This window comes from Ailuropoda melanoleuca, chromosome 10 (assembly GCF_002007445.2).
Source record: "Ailuropoda melanoleuca isolate Jingjing chromosome 10, ASM200744v2, whole genome shotgun sequence".
In the NCBI taxonomy this organism is placed as follows: Eukaryota; Metazoa; Chordata; class Mammalia; order Carnivora; family Ursidae; genus Ailuropoda; species Ailuropoda melanoleuca.
In genome coordinates this window covers 93,407,128-93,423,337 of record NC_048227.1, presented here as the reverse complement: position 1 = coordinate 93,423,337, position 16,210 = coordinate 93,407,128, and the positions used below count along the sequence as shown (strand labels likewise).

Below are 16,210 nucleotides of genomic sequence, written 5' to 3'. Positions count from 1 at the left end.
CGTTATAAATAAACATGATGTCTCCTCCAACATTCGTCATTGCTTCTGACTAGTCTACTTGATCTGTGAAAATGAGATTACTTGAAAACCTGTCCTAGATTTTAAAGCTCAACAAGATATATTGATTATACAAATATTTTTACGTCACTATATATCTTAATAAAATAACACTCATGTCTGGAGTGTATGTCAGTCTGGAAAGCCTGTCCAAAGCCAGATCTATTTATTTAAATCGGGAAAGGCAAAGGGCCAGGCTGGCAGCCACTCAGCTTGTCATGTTCTCATGGTTGAACACAGATAATAATAATTTTGGGTGCACACGGGCAGATTTCTGAAAGGAGGAAATTAACCTCTATGTTTACATTATGAATCAGCAGGGAACAATTTCAGATGTTGAGACCAACAGCAGGCATAGCCAATTTTTTCTCTCTTTTTAGATTTCGAGCCCACATGGAGATCCTACTGGAATTCCAGATTCAGATTCTAATTTCTGGGAATCCCAGTTTCTAATGAAGTGATGAAAGGACTGGGTACCCCGGGTCACCCTTTATGAAGTGCATTCTGGCATAATGTAGTTGGCAATTCCCCTGGGGAGCAGGGATTTACACAGCCTGCCATTCTTGGATGGTTTGTCCATGGGCCAGGCACTTCTGGGGGGCGGGGGGGTTGATGGCCACCTGTGGGGGTGAGTTAACAGCCCCATGGAGAGGAGAGATGGGCTCTCCTTAAATCACATCCTTTTCTCCGTGGCAAAACAGCCAGGAAACAGAAGCTGCCTTGGGGTTCACCAGGGGACTACCAAGATGGATGACTTACACGCTCCTCAAGAACGGTGTTGTTTGTTTCACGTTGGAAATTCTCTTAAACCATCCATTCTGGAACACTCCAATTTTGTTGGCAGCTCAATACCAGAGGAAATGTCTCCTTTTGGGCACTGTGAGTCCATTATGAAATCTTCCATTTCCTTTCACTGGGAGAAATTTATTTCTTATTTTACTCAAGGACAATTTTATGTACCTTGTAATTAAACACACTGACTGTTATGGAATGAATGCATGTGTATCCCACCCTCCCTTCCTATGTTGAAGCCCTAACCCTCAAGGTGATGGTATTTGGAGGTGGGGCCTCTGGGAGGTAATTAGGTTAAGATGAGATCATGAGTGTGAAGCCCAGATGATGGGATTAGTGCCTTTATAAGGAGAGGAAGAGACTAGGACCACCCCTCATCCCCTCAAATAAGGACACAGCAGAAGGCTGTGTCTACAAGCCAGAAAGTGGCTCCCGTTAGACCCTGAACCTGCAGGGACCTTGATCTTGGACCTCCCCCAGTCTCCAGAACTTGGGGAGAAATAAATGTCTATCATAACACCTTCTAGTCTATAGGATTTTGTTATAGGAGCCCGAACTGGCAACAAGACACTGACACTAAGTAGAGAATAGTTTCATTTAGATTTCACAGTGCTAATAGGTTTTTATTTATATTTAAAAATTACTTTTTATTGATATTATTATTAATGGGACCAAGGGCGATAGCTGAGTTATCTTAAACCTCCAGGGACTCTTGTGATATGATATTCCTGTGGAAAAAACCAATTAATCAAATTTAATAAAAATGAATATTGGGTCCATGAAACCAGTACAGCTACAGACCAAAGACTAGAACTGGCATCATCACAATGATTGTGCAGTTCAAGCACCGTCTGTTCAAGAGCATTGTTCCCATATAAATACGTTTAACTGGCAGGAAGGAGGGACAGATCAAGCAGCGACTTCCCTATTCTAGAGAGACTAGTGTATCAGTTTCCTAACAGAAAGTGGAGCCCAATGGCACATGGCAGATAAGGTTTGAGGGCGAGGGTGTCTGCGGAAAGGTCAGGATGCCTGGGGAAGGCAGTGGAGGATGTGGTACCCGAGAAGACCGCAGGGCCCCCGGGAGCCACCCTTGCTGGGCAGCGGAGAGAGCAGGCACCAGTGGGAAGGCAGAGGGTCAGCTTTGGGTCAAGGCTGCCTCCTCCCCGATTCTTCCTGCTTCTCGTGTGCGTCTACGAGTTCAGGGAAGCCATCTTGCAGGTTGATTCGGTGTCTACGTAGAGATGCAATCAAAGTCTAATCCCTTGGCTTGGGCTACAGGAGAAATCACAATCTGGTTTGTGAATCACTCAAGATAGCATAGCGTGGTATGAATTTCTGGTACTATTTGCCTGGAGTCTCATGTGTTCTCTAAAGATTGCAGTCAGCCTGACCTTCCTTTTTGACTTACCTCGTTTGCATTGTATTTCCTAATCCACAGTATGGACAGTTGCTTGTGAACAGAATTTTATTTACTTTTATTTAATTTTTAAGTTTTTTATTATTTTATTTTATTTATTTGACAGAGAGAGAGAGGGAGGGAGAGAGAGTGAGCACAAGCAGGCAGAGTGGCAGGCAGAGGGAGAAGCAGGCTCCCCGCTGAGCAGGGAGCCCAACATGGGGCTCCATCCCTGGACTCTGGGATCATGACCTCAGCCAAAGGCAGACACTTAATTGACTGAGCCACCCAGGCGCCCCACAAGGAGATTTTAAAGGAGTGCATGTTCAAACTAAAATATGTTTGCAGGTATTCAACCTTTTCAAACATTTATCGGATTGGTGTCTGACAAAACAGAGCAAATAAGTTATTATTACTTGTAACGGCAATTTAAAAACATTAAGGGGCGCCTGGGTAGCGCAGTCGTTAAGCGTCTGCCTTCGGCTCAGGGCATGATCCCGGCGTTCTGGGATCAAGTCCCACATTGGGATCCTCCGCTATGAGCCTGCTTCTTCCTCTCCCTCTCCCCCTGCTTGTGTTCCCTCTCTCGCTGGCTGTCTCTCTGTCACATAAATAAATAAAATCTTAAAAAAAAATAATAAAAAAATAAAAACATTGAAATCATTTACAGGACACAGAATTATAGAGTTTAGGCAAAACATCACCATTTGAAAACAAGCCCCCCCCCAAAAAAAGGAAGTGTGGTTTGCCTATCTATTATCAAGTGTAAGTATTAAATTTAGCCAGAAATGTATCGTCTTAATCTGCCCGGGCAGCCATAACACTCTAGACTGGGTGGCTTTCCCAACAGGACCGTATTTCGCACAGTACTGGGGGCTAGGCGTCCAAGATGAAGATTCTGGCAGGGTTGGTTTATTCTGAGCCCTCTCCTCTTGGCTTGAAGATGGCTGCCTGGTCGCCATGAGCTCACATGACTTATTGTTTGGGCACGAGAGGAAAGAGCCCTGGGTCTCTTGCTCCCTGCGCACCTGCCTCGGGTGCCTGCACCTGTCATCCCCTCAGAAGCCTTACCTTCAGATGCAGTCACAGTGGGAGCTGGGGCCTCAGCATTCGAATTTTGGTGGGGATGCACACATTCAGTCCGTAACATGTATCATAATCAAATGTGCAGCTCTCCATATTTATACTAATGGAAATAGAGCTCATTGACTTTGCACGATGTGTTTAAATATAACTATTTGACTTTATGTTGGTCAACAAGTAATGAACAAAAGGAATGGATAGGACACTTAAAATCTGTTCATTGTATTGTGTGTAGAATATACCACAATCAGGAAAAGAATAGAAAAGTAGTGGAAAGCGTGGAAAAATAAAGGTAAAGTCTCTTGATTTGAATCTGTCTAGTCAAAGCCTAATGGTGATGTCACCACTATGGATTTATAATGATGATGATGATGGTATCCTATAGTTTTATAGCATTTTACGGTTTACAAAGCATTTCGACTTACTTGACCTTATTTACACTGGAATTCCAGAAGCTCTTTCCCTAAGGCCTACGTCTATTGAATGGTAAAAGGGTCTGGCAGGGAGGGGCAGTCCCCTGGGGAGGCAGGACATGTCCCTGCGGTTTCAGAGCCTGGAGAAGTCCTGCCACCACCGCAGAGACAGCAAGCTGGAGGAACCTTCTGGCCAAAGGGGAAGTTAAGACTGAACTCCCCGGGTGCCTCTTCCCCTCCTCCCAAGCTAAGGAGACCAGAAGATCCCAGCCACAGCCAGGTGACATGGGTCAGGCCCTTAGCCTAGGGCCCAGTCTCTAGAGAACCTTCAATAAATTATAGTCACTAGAACTAGTAATAATAAAAACAGCACAGCCAGGAACCTTGGCTCAGCCACGAGCAGGGTCAACTGGGCCATTCCAGGCCTGAAACTCCTGCTACTTTCCACCACTTTCCAGGGAGGCATGTCGACAGCAGGGCTATCAGTTGCGGTCATGGGAACCCATTTCTCATTTGGGGGCTGCTGCGAGCTCTGTGGTTTAGGATTTGAATAGAATGGCCTTGCTCCTGTGCGAAAGGCCTGACAACAGGCCGAGCTTACCTCTAGAATATGTTGTCACTGCACTGTCACCCCCGTGAGGACAGGAGATGCTTCTGCCCCGTTCAGCATTGGACCCCCAGGGACTAGCTCAGTACCGGGCACCTAACAGAGGCTCAGTGGGCATTTGTTGAATAAGGACTCATGTGTCTCAATTCTGAGCCTCAAGGGGGTAAGCAAGTGCCGAGCTCAGGACGAAATCCACCCCTTGTTAACAATCATGAACACAAGCACACGAGGGGACAGAATAAGGAAGCCCGTGGACACAGCTTGAACAAAATGCAGCCTGAATTTTCTTACCGGTACCTAAGCTCACTATATTTAAGTGAAATGTCTTAACACCATGTCAAAACATTTACATATGCCTTTCTAACTGAAAGCCTCGGATTGTGGCAAGGCGCTCGCATGCTTAAAGCACCTTTTGATAACCACAAATTCTAGGCTTGTCCATGACATTGTTTTGGCGGTGATGTTGTGGCTGCAGCCGTGGTCTGCCCATCGCACGGCTCAGCCTCTGCTTTCCGACTAGGCTTCTGGCTCAGGTGACCTCACCACAGAACCCCAGTCAGCTCTGGCCGTGGCAAGTCTGGGCACGATTTGAAGCACTGGTGACCAAGAGGCGCGGCCCGGCCTTGGTTTGGGCGTGCCCGTCAGGCCATCCTGTGACCTCGGGGTTCACAAGGGTCAGGCACACCAGGCTCGCTGGAGGCCCGCCTGCCCCGCGGGTGTGATATCTGCTGTGATCCCTTTCTGAGAGTCGCTAGAGTTTTAGACGGAGAAATGCGTGTGTGACCGGCTCTCGGTTGGTGAGGCACTGACGTTCCACAGTCGGTTGAGTGACCCCCTTGTGGGGGTCCCAGAGACAGCTGCACTGCTGCGGTCTTCTTTTCCAAACCGGTCCTCTACATAGGATAAGTGTGAGTTTTACGGCGAAGATGAGATAGGCCTGCAGCCCTAGCTCTGTGAAGCAGGGTGGTCTTGAACGAGACCCTCGAACAAATGACAGGTGACTCGTGGCCGTGCCACCTGAAGAGGGACAGGCTCAGCGGAGCTGGTGGAGTGCCCTCTGAGCAGAAGACCACACTGTGTTGGCAAAGCCTTCCTTAGATGGCAGAGGCAAACCTGTGTTTGAGATGAGAACATACCCTCGAAGCCTCAGACAGCTTCCGGACTCCGACAGGTTTGTGTCTTGCTGGGCATGTTCTCATGGTGGAATGACCTTGATCCCAGGGTGGGGTGGGAACTGGTGGGTAGTGGGGATGGGTGTTTGTCAGGCCGGGGCCCTCACTCGGCACTGGGTCACTGGGCCGGGCCACATAGGATCACTGTTAATCGCGATCATTCTGAAGCTAGTCCGTTAGCTGGGCCTTGTGCACACGCCCCGGGTTTGGAGTCTTGGAGGAGCGCAGGCCAGAAACCAAACACATCTTGTGACCTCCTCGTGGGTGGAGAAGAGGGGGACTGAGCGATCAGGTGCTCTTTAGCATAGGAGAAAAGAAACATGGACCCTTAGGAGCTTCTCGGAAATTCCGAAGTTCCAGTGTGGAGTTCCACATTTGTGCAGTCAGATTCTGGTAGGGCCAATGGACGCTGGGCAACGTCCTGGGTCCTGGGTCCACCGAAGCAATGAGGAGAGGGTCCCTGACTGTAGCAGCTCACTGCCTCAGGGAGGAGACAGATTAACAAACACGAGCGAATGCCGGTAGGAGCCTGGGCGAAATACTGCAGAAGTGAGGAGGGAAAAGGAGACCCAAGCGCTGTGAGGACACTGAGTGTGGGCAGACATACTGTCATGGGGGGGGACAGTGGGAATGTTCAGGAAAACGTCACAGGAAGAAACGTTTGAGCTGAGTTTTGAAGAAGTGGATGCTTGTCAGGCTGATGGGTTTGGTGAGGGAAGCGTTTGGGGCAGAAGGACAGCAGAAGCCCCTTGAGAAAGGGGATCACAGCTCATCCTTGAGCCCACCGGGGCCTGGCACACAGTAGGGTGTCTGCAGTGAGGGGGGAGGGGGGATGGGTGTCTCATGGGAGGCCCTTTGCTGTTCTCAGAAAAGAGGGGGTGAGGTCCAGGACAGGGTCTCTGCCGGAAGCCAAGGCAGGGCTGCACAGGTATGGCTAAGGGGTTCTGGTTTTATAGTGTAGTTCTCAGGAAGCTTTGGAAGGCTTTGCAAGCAGGACAGGCCTGTCTTCCAGTGGGCATTTCACAAAGATCAGCCTAGGGCCTAGTGTAGAATGAGTGGGAGGAGGGTACGGTGACTAGCTCAAGGAAAGGCAGGACTGACGGCCTCCCCACTCTGGCACAGCATTTGGCCCAGATTTGGTCCCTTGGTGACTCCATTGTATCCAGGGAGTATGTGGTGGCCCTGGGAAGCTGCTTTCTGAGGGGCTCTGTGTCCCTGGAGAAGCAACTTTGCAAAAAGTGTGGTGGTACAGGATTGCCTGTGCAGCTCAGGCAGTTAAGCGTCCGACTCTTGGTTTCGGCTCAGGTCATGATCTCACAGTTGTGGGATCGAGCCCCGTATGGGGCTCTGCGCTCAGTGTGGAGCCTGATGTGGGCTCGATCCCAGAATGCCAGGATCACGCCCTGAGCCAAAGGCAGACGCTTAACGACTGCGCCACCCAGGCACCCCTAAATTTACTTTCTAAGACACAAAATGAAGATCACACATTACATTTGGTTTTGTATCTTACTCTGTTCGCTTAGCATTATTTCGAGAGCATCTGCTCATGCCCTTAAATATATTGTTATTTCTTGCTGAATTCCAAGGAATTCTTTATGCTCAGGAATAATGCTTAATAGCGCCTAACACAATCCACAGAAGGCATCTCCATGCAAATAAATTAAAATATTTTACTTAGGTCAATTTAAAAAATAAAAAGAGTTGGAGAGATAAATTATTTGGCTCTGCAGTGGCATGTCGGACCAAATATAATGTAGCAAAATATCAGTCTCACAAAAAAAGTCAAAGGAAAAGATTATGCTCCAAATTGCTCCTGGCTGACTGGCCTTCTGGTTATTAATTCAAATGTCCCTCCTTTTGGTGCTGTTAATGGCTTCAAACAGATCTTGTCTCCTTTTATGCGAGGGGAAAATTGGACCCATTCCAAACAAAATAGCAGTAGCAGAAGGAAGCCAACATTTGCAGCATTGTTAGATAACGCCAACTATTAATTTTCTTCCACCAAGTTCCTTTTCATTTTTCACAGAAATGTCGTACATGGCTTAAATCTACAAGTTAGACATTCCTAATGCATAAAAAAAGTTTAAAAAAAAAAAGAATTTTCCCATTTGATGAGCATCTTGTCTGCCTTCCTGGCCTATTTCACCAAGGTCAGGCAGTGACACAATAGTAGAAACCTCAGATGTGTGGGGTTTTTTGGTTCTCAACTAGAGATGGGGGATGGGGGATGGGGTATAGGGGATGGGAAGGGGGCTTTAGAATCTTTGGGGACAGGGAGGAGAGTGAGGCAGAAATAATTTGAAAATTCTCCTCACATGGTTCTGACACGTGCATGGATCGAAAACTACTTAGAGTTGTTGACTCTTAGAATTTAAGGGATCTTTGAGTTCAGCCAACAGTAACTTTCGTGTCAGGTTGGAACCTCCCTTGTTTGACCCTATGATGATCTGTGCTTGAATCCCTTGGATGAGAGTGACCTTGTGGACATTATGCTCCTGGACCACTTTAATATTTAGAACGTATTTCTCCATCTTGAGCTCTGTGTAGTGGTCATTTTTCATTTTTTTTGGATGCCTTCAATCCATTTCCCCTTCCTAAGAGCACCACGATTTTCTCCTGGGCATAACCTACCTTCTGCCAGAGCAGCCTGGGTTGGACAACAAATATAGATGTCCTCCCAATGTGGAAGTCAAAGACATCTCTGGAAGTTTCATCTGCCAGACTCTTCCTGTCAATTCCCTGGGACAGTCAAAGGGTAGGCATGTGACCCTGAAATTCTTTTTGTTCTAGGGATAGCGCCAGACAGGATGGTAAAAAAATTTCTGATACCAGGATCTTTTATTATCACCTCTTTCTTGTTGGCTCCAAGTCTGGTTGGCCCCCAGTTGCCCTCAGGCTTTTCAGTAACTGGTGAATTCCTCTATCCCAGTCAGGTGATTTCTGTTGCAAAGAAAAGCAGGAGTCATCAATTGAGGAAAGCCTTCCTAAGGGGTTCACATTTGAAGAATAGTTAAGATCCATAATTACCTAGAGCTTCCCTGTGTTGGGCCACGGTCAGTATTGGTGATTCAGGGACAAAAACAGCAGTTCTGACCTTTAAGGGCCTCATAGTATAATGGAGGAGACAGACAAATGACTTGACCATGACCTTTATGTGTGACAAATCCAACACAGAGATAAGAGCAGGTTGCTGGGCACCGGGCAGCTCTAGGCCCAGGCAGGAAGGAGCGTTAGTTTGCTTCTCCCTGGAGTCAGAGCTCCCAGGATAGGCTTCCTTGACATACAGTAGGGCTCTCATGATGGAGAAGCAGAGCAGGAACATTGAAAGGAATGAGATTTACTGTGGACACCTGAATGACTGAGATTCTGTCACTGTGCTAAGTGGTCCCAGCTGTAATTTGTGCCAAAAAAGTCCCATTGCTCTCCCCCTACCCAGGTAGTCACCACAACATTAGTTTCTTTATTGACTATTTTCTCTCATTACTTATCCTCACCCACAAAGCTCTTCTTACCGCCTCTGCCTCTGGTTGGTAGATTTCCCTACAGGATGACCCGCTCCTGGTATGAGGTGTGGACGCTAAACAGGTGACCTGAGGATGAAGCTCATTGTAAAGCTACTGACTATGGACCGGCATGGGAGAGGGTCCTCCCGCTGGGATCTCAGCTGTGGCTCCCTGTGAGACTTTGGCTCCAGTGCAGATCACAATGGAAGAAGCATGGCAGCATCCCTCACAAAGAAGGGCGGGTATGACAGGCATCCTGGGGTTTGTCTGTTCTGGGACACTTTCTCAGAAGACAGTCTAGTACATGGCTAAAAGCAGGGGCTTTGGTTCTAAAGCTTATCGACTGAATGATCCTGGGCCACTCCACTTCTCTATGCCTCAATTTCCTCATCTGTAAAATGGAACCCTTCTTCATAGAATTAAAGGAAGTAATCAATAGAAGGCAAAGAGCACAGTGCTTGGTACATAGAGCTAAATTAATTTAGTTCTTTTTTTAAGCAATACAATGAGAACCCCCTCAGCACTTCTGTTGTTCAAATATGGCAAACACTCTCCCAACCATATTCCTGTCATGGACCTGGTTTCCTATCTCCATGACTCTTGTGAGGTCACAATTCCACCTTGTGTTAAAATATCATGCTCCCTTTGCACCTGCTCGGCCAATGGTCCTGGGAGGTCAGCCTTGTATACCACCCACTTCCCTCTTGTTCTCTGCTGAAACTAATGGGCTCCTCCCAAACCATTCCCCCCTCTCCAGCTCGCGTCTTGTTCCCTCTCCTGTAAAGTTCACAGTTGTACTGGGGTAGTTTTCTTACTTCCTCTTCGAATTTCTATTTCTGGTCCTTCTGTTTGGGTCCGTGAGTTTCCTGCCAAACATATTCTTCCTGAGCCTGTGGACGTGCTCACTGTCCCTTTGCCAGGAACTGTTGCTCTATGTGGCTAGCCCTGGTCCAGAAAACCAAACTCTGCTCTTTGACACCAATTTAAAGCCAGCTGTTCATTCTTCATTTCTTCTTTTCTTTTCCAAAGTTGTGAAACTCCAACTGGAAGAAGAGATGTAAACATCTCGGATGCTCTCAGGTGATTGAGTGTCCTACCCAGGACTAGAGATGGATTCTTGATGTCTTCCCAAGTGTCAGCTTTCTGAAAGAGAATTCTACACTCATTTAAAAGAAATTTTGATGAATTTTAATTGTTTAAACACAGGAACTCTAACTTAGCTTAGTTAATTTTTTTCTTTCAAGAGAAAATAAACTGATTTATGTTTTATATATATAGTGATTATATATACTGTTTTATGTGTTTTTTTCAGATTATAAATACTATATAGAAAAGATACTTAAAGGATATTAAACTTACTTTGAGTATTATCCCCAAATCAAGCTTAAAATTTAATTTGTAGGAAAATTAGAAGAAAACACCACAAAAAGTCACTACACAAGCTATAACTACCTACACACTTTCAACTTACAGAACGCAGTTAGACCTCTACTTGTGTCAGTGTATAACCACAGATGCATGCCTTTTTTTCAGCTTTTTAGAAAATAAAGTCTGGCATTAATGCGGTGACTGTTCAAGTTCGCCAAGCATGGGGTAGTTAATCATCGGCCCCATTGCCCTTTTCATACACGCGAGAAAAGAGAATCATTGTCTACACTTCCATCTCTCCTTCCTGATGCCTCCCAAATACTGGTGTAAAAGTTCCAAAGCACAAGGACTGAACTGTGATGTTAAGCCTCCACGGTTGGTGTGGCAGCCTCGAATCAGAACGGAAGTGTCCTGAAGGTAGAGGCACCTGACATCCGTCTCTAATGGAAAACACAGCCGCCACGCTCAGTTAGTGAGCTCGCCTGCCTCCTATCCTGTAGCTCTCCTCTCTCTTGCAGCAAAACCAGGGGCAGTGGAGACATAAAAAGCTCCAGGGAACTAAGTGGTCTGTTTTCAGTTACCCTGAGATGCCAGAATATCAACCTGACCATAGAAGAACATGTATAATTTCCTAACCTTTATTGTGAATGCCAGTGTGTCAAAAGTGGGGTCGAATTCCTAGGACAAAAATAGACCTTCCAGTTCACTACAGTTTGTCCTTATGGCCTTGTAGGCAACGAGGCTTCCATCGAGGCCAGTCTGCTTGTGGACTGGTGAGAAGACCCCGCCAATTCAGTTTGCAGATTTCGCCACGCTGGACAGATTATGGCCAGCTAGAATAGTCTACTAGCTTATAACCAAGGAAATAGAGTCAGCCATACCATGGATCAGTGAGCTTTGCTCTGCCTAGCTAAAGAACTTGATACATTTATTTTCAAACACCATTCTTTGCCCCAGGCACTTGACCTAGGACTTATCTGTTATTGATTTCAGTTGGACTCGAGACCGATTTATTACTCTCTTCAGTAGAACAACTCAAGCCCCTAACCCTTGAGGGAGCAGGAAACTGAGAAGCACACCCTTGCCGTCTGCGCAGAACAGATGAAGGTGGTGGGAAGGGCATCCCTGATGAAGGGGTTCTTCGCTCTCTCTGTCGTGACTAGCATATGGGAGGGGCTCAACGTATCAAATACACGAGTAGATGAATTAGTAAATGACTGAACACGTTCATACAGGATGAAACCAAAGAGAGACCCATTGTTGTTCATCCCTAGCATGTTACCATAAATACTCCTCATGGATAGCGTATTGCAATCAATGCACCTCACCAATAGAATATTGCAGTAAATACTCCAAAGCCTCTCACTTTGCTTAATTTCATCAGTTTCATCCAGTATGTATTTGGCCTGTAAGAGCACAGAGGGAAGCTGAGATTTCATTGTACAAAGTCCATTCAGCCAAACATAGGCTGTTTGACATTCCACTGAACTTGGAGCCAAGCCTTTCCGTTATTCTAACTTCTTACCCACTTCTGGGAGAGGTGTCCAAACATTACTTCCAGAGCTTGAAACTAGCCAATGTCCTGAGCAACTCCAATTAGGATTTGGGGAAATTTAAAACTTGCGTCCAAATGATAGCATGACCACTAAAAGACCAAATACACCGACCCCACTGCCCTCTGCTCCATGGTTTGAAAGCTTAACCTCCAAGGGCACCCTTGGAGTCGCGGATGACATTTGAGGCCCCCAGCGGTGCACACAGGACACTGAAGATCCGAACTCGGGTTCAGACCCGAGTCTGGCCAAGCCGGTCTCGCAGGAGATGGCACCGCGGGTCGTCTACAGCGCACGTACGTCCCCAGATCCCCGCTCTGTGGCCAGACACCCGCTGCCCGGCCTCCTTTCCACGCCCGGCTGACTCTCAGCCGGCTCCACTGTCCCTCATGGAACGAAGCCCGCGCCGCCCTGATGTGGCTGCAGGCGTTCCCAGCAACCAGACACCACCCCTGCGGACCCGCGGCCTGCGTCCCGCGTCCCGCTTCCCGGGGAGGGTTTGCGCCTCTCAGGAGGAAAGCCCGTTCACTGGGGAGGCGGGAACCACCGCTGTTGCCCCCCCTCCCCGCCCCCCTTTAGGACATTTATATGCAAGGCTTCAGGTTTGCTGCGCTGTCTACAAAAAGCACACGTTTTCTTTGTTAGCAAAACCACATCGCCAGTTCAGGGGTTTACTTTGCACTGTTGACAATTCCATCCTTGCCCTTGCGCTGGGTTTCTGACACCGCACATTTTTTTCTTCCCTCTTGGTTTTGGCGTCTCGCGTGTTTTCTTCTTTTATCTGTCTCTCCCTGTTCCCCTCCCTCGTCCTTCCCGAGGCGTGCACTTGGGTTTTAGACGGCTGGATGGCTTTCCTTCTTGGTGGATGACGTTAAGAATACTAGTTTTAGTTTCACTCTTTTAGAGGTCCCCTGTGTGCTGACCTTTCCCCTCGTTTTTATTATCAATGTCAGTCTTTACTACCATCTTTCTCATTGTTCCTTTTGTTTTGTTTCAATCTCCGGAACAAGAACAGTGCGGTTCTGTTTGGGGGTCACTCTGCCCTCTTTCCGGGGATGGGTTGGTGGGGGGCTCTTCCAGCATCTATGTGGATTCTCTGACCATATCCACACACAGACACGCACACACGTACACACACTCCCCTCTTGCTCGACTAATTGGCCATGGCTATCCTGGGGGTTTCTGTGGTTCTTAGAGGCCAGTGTGATTGCATTGGAACTTTGGGACTCTTAAACCCAGCACATTTAAAAGGTTGATTTAGAGGGAGCTTTGACAAAGGCTCTTTTAATTATTTTTTCCTCTGCTTTGCCAGTGCACGCTGCTGTAGCCTGTCAGAGGCCAGTCCCAGGATCGTCAGGGGGCCAACCCATTAGGTGTTCCCGCTTACTCTGCAAATATAACAGGCTTATCACGTAGAACTCTGTCTCCAGCTGGTTTAAAATATAGGTGGTGCCAGTGGGTAGCAGCTGTTACAGGCTGGGGAGCCAGGAGACGATGGGGACGGTTTATGGCAAGAAGAGGTCAGAGTTGACAACTCTGTACAGTACAATGTCCCCTTCCATTCTCCCCCCTGGTGGAGGAGGGCTCTGAAGGGCAACTCCCTCCCAGGGTCCCCAGATGCCACCCTGCCCTTGCCACCCAGATCCCAGGCAAGCTTAACACTGGCTTTCAACAAGTGGGACCAAAACACTCAGTCGCATTGCAGATAATGCATAATTCATACATTTGTAATTCAAATTGTCGTGGTGATGCATAATTCAAGTGAAAAGTTGTTATTGTAAATGGGGGGAAATGGATTCTTTTCAGAGATTTTTCTTTAATTTTAAATTATTATTTTCCTTAGGTTTCAAGGTCGGAGCCGCCTCTATTTTTGCAGCTGTTTTCTCTGAATTGGTGCTGGGCTTTGTGGCTTTGCCACAATGTTGATCAGAGAGGGCAGTGCTTCCGGCTGGGCTATTTCACCCAATAAGGAGGACTTTCTGCTTTTTTCATCCTGAGAAATGAGGTTAGTATAGACATTCTATTTGTTCTCTCTCTCTGCTTGCTTCTCACTCTAACTATGTTAGGGAATTTTGTTGTTGTTAAAAGACATTATGTTCTGAGACAATTATCATATGATTTCACTCATATGTGGAATTTAAGAGACAAAACAGAGGAGCATAGGGGAAGGGAGGGAAAAATAAAACAAGACGAAATCAGAGAGGGAGACAAACCAAGAGAGACTCTTAATCATAGGAAATAAACTGAGGGTTGCTGGAGGCTCAAGGGGTGAGGGGATAGGATAACTGGGGGATGGACATTAAGGGGGGCACGTGATGCAATGAGTACTGGGTGTTATATAAGACTGATGAATCACTGAACTCTACCTCTGAAACTAATAATACACTATATGTTAATTAATTGAATTTAAATTTTTAAAAAAGCTAAAAAACCCCCATTATATTCTGAAGAGTTTCAACCATACACAAAAAGTACACAGAATAGTGTAATGAACCCATGTACACATCACCCAGTAATAGGAATGATCAAGACCTCTTTCATCCTGGTAGATTACTTTATTTGTTTATTTATTTATTATTTTTTAAAGATTTTATTCATTTATTTGAGAGAGAGAGAGAGGGCACGAGCAGGGGGAGCAGCAGGCAGAGGGAGAAGCAGACTCCCCGCTGAACAGAGAGCCCAATGTGGGACTCGATCCCAGGACCCTGAGATCATGACTGAGCCAAAGGCAGACGCTTATCGACTGAGCCTCCCAGGTGCTCCTCCCCTATAGATTACTTTAAAGCAAATTCCACACCTTTAAAAAAAATCATCTGTTTCATCCAGTATACTTCAACATGTTAGCATCTCTTCTAGACTTTTAGGAAGGATGGCCCATATGGCCCACATTGTACCCAAGGTCAGAAAAGACTCATCCTTGGTGACGTGTTCCAGGGGCTGTTGCGGCTTCATGGAACTAGAGGACAAGTAGCAACCTGGCCTCACCCCCAGTGACATCACACAGGAAACCAATCCCTTGAAGGAATGCCCTGCCGGCCCCCCCCCCCGCCTCCCCCCTCAGCCAGTGGCCCGGCATCATGGGAATTTGCCTGGTCTGCTTGTTGGTGGTAACACGACTCTCTTTCTCTTTGAGCTCATATCAAGTTTTTAAAGCCTCTCATACTGGCCTATGGTTGGGACATCAAGGAGCTAGATTTTTCACAAACAAGCTTCACTCATTTTTCATACTTTCAGCGCAAAGCAGGCTATAAAAGTTGTGGTTAGGGTGATCAAAGTGTATTGGAGCAAAGAAAAGAGAGTCATTTTAAGTCATTTTAAGAAAATGACGCTGGACATAATACTATTTAGTCATGCACAGGAGACGGTGAAGAATTTGTTTACCGTTTCTAATTTCTGTAATTCAGATAACGTGGCACCAAAAAACCCCTCTCTAATTCTAACATTAAACACCATTTACAAGAGATGAGCCTTGCTTTCCAGAATATACATGCTCCTGAAAAGACTAGGTATATATTGTTCTGTTTCGTTTCGCTTTTTGGAGGGGAGGGAAGAACCAAAAATTCTCTGCCGAATCTGGAGTTCTGTGCACGGATTTTGAAATAAATCTGTTTGAGAAGCAGAGAACTCTTTTAAAAAAGGAATAAATACCCCTTCCGTTCTTTCATTCCTTCCTTCATTCATCAAACTCTTCTGAGCTCTAAAGACTTTGTTACTTAGTGCAGTTTATAAATTCGGGTTTAGGCGCATTCAGCATTACGCAGTTGGCGGTTTGTTTTTCTAACCAGTGGCCTCACTGAGCGGAGAGGCTGACACTGATCACACCGGGATAAAAGCACGTCAATACTAGCAAAACACATATGCCTTCCATTTGCGCTTACACTTACTGTCTCACAAAAATTAGTGTTAATGGGAAGATGCTACTCTGTGGTGCTATTTGAGGAGTCAAAGATCTGTCTCCATCGCTCTCTGCTTTCGGACTGGCTGCAGATGAGGATCAATTAGGAACACATTAAGGTAAAACAGTTTCTACCTGGGAAAGGTGAGTATTATAATGATTTCCCCCTTGAGCAACTCGGGGGCGGGGGGTTAGGAGCACCGACCCCAACCCCTTCAGTCAAAAATCTTCATATAACTTTGACTTTCCAAAAACTTAACTATTTATTTATTTATTTATTTATTTATTTATTTATTTATTTGACACACAGAGAGAGAGAGAGAGAGCACAAGCAGGGGGAGCAGCAGGCAGAGGGAGAGGGAGAAGCA

General features: G+C 46.4%; 1 long non-coding RNA gene across 1 annotated transcript; it reads left to right on the top strand.

Moving 5' to 3' along the window:
- The first annotated feature begins 4,993 nt into the window (after window positions 1–4,993).
- On the top strand, window positions 4,994–16,147 carry LOC117804015. Its single transcript, XR_004628170.1, has 3 exons — window positions 4,994–5,522; window positions 13,791–13,952; window positions 15,849–16,147. It is a non-coding gene; the product is annotated as an uncharacterized LOC117804015 (long non-coding RNA).
- The last annotated feature ends 63 nt before the right edge of the window (window positions 16,148–16,210 follow it).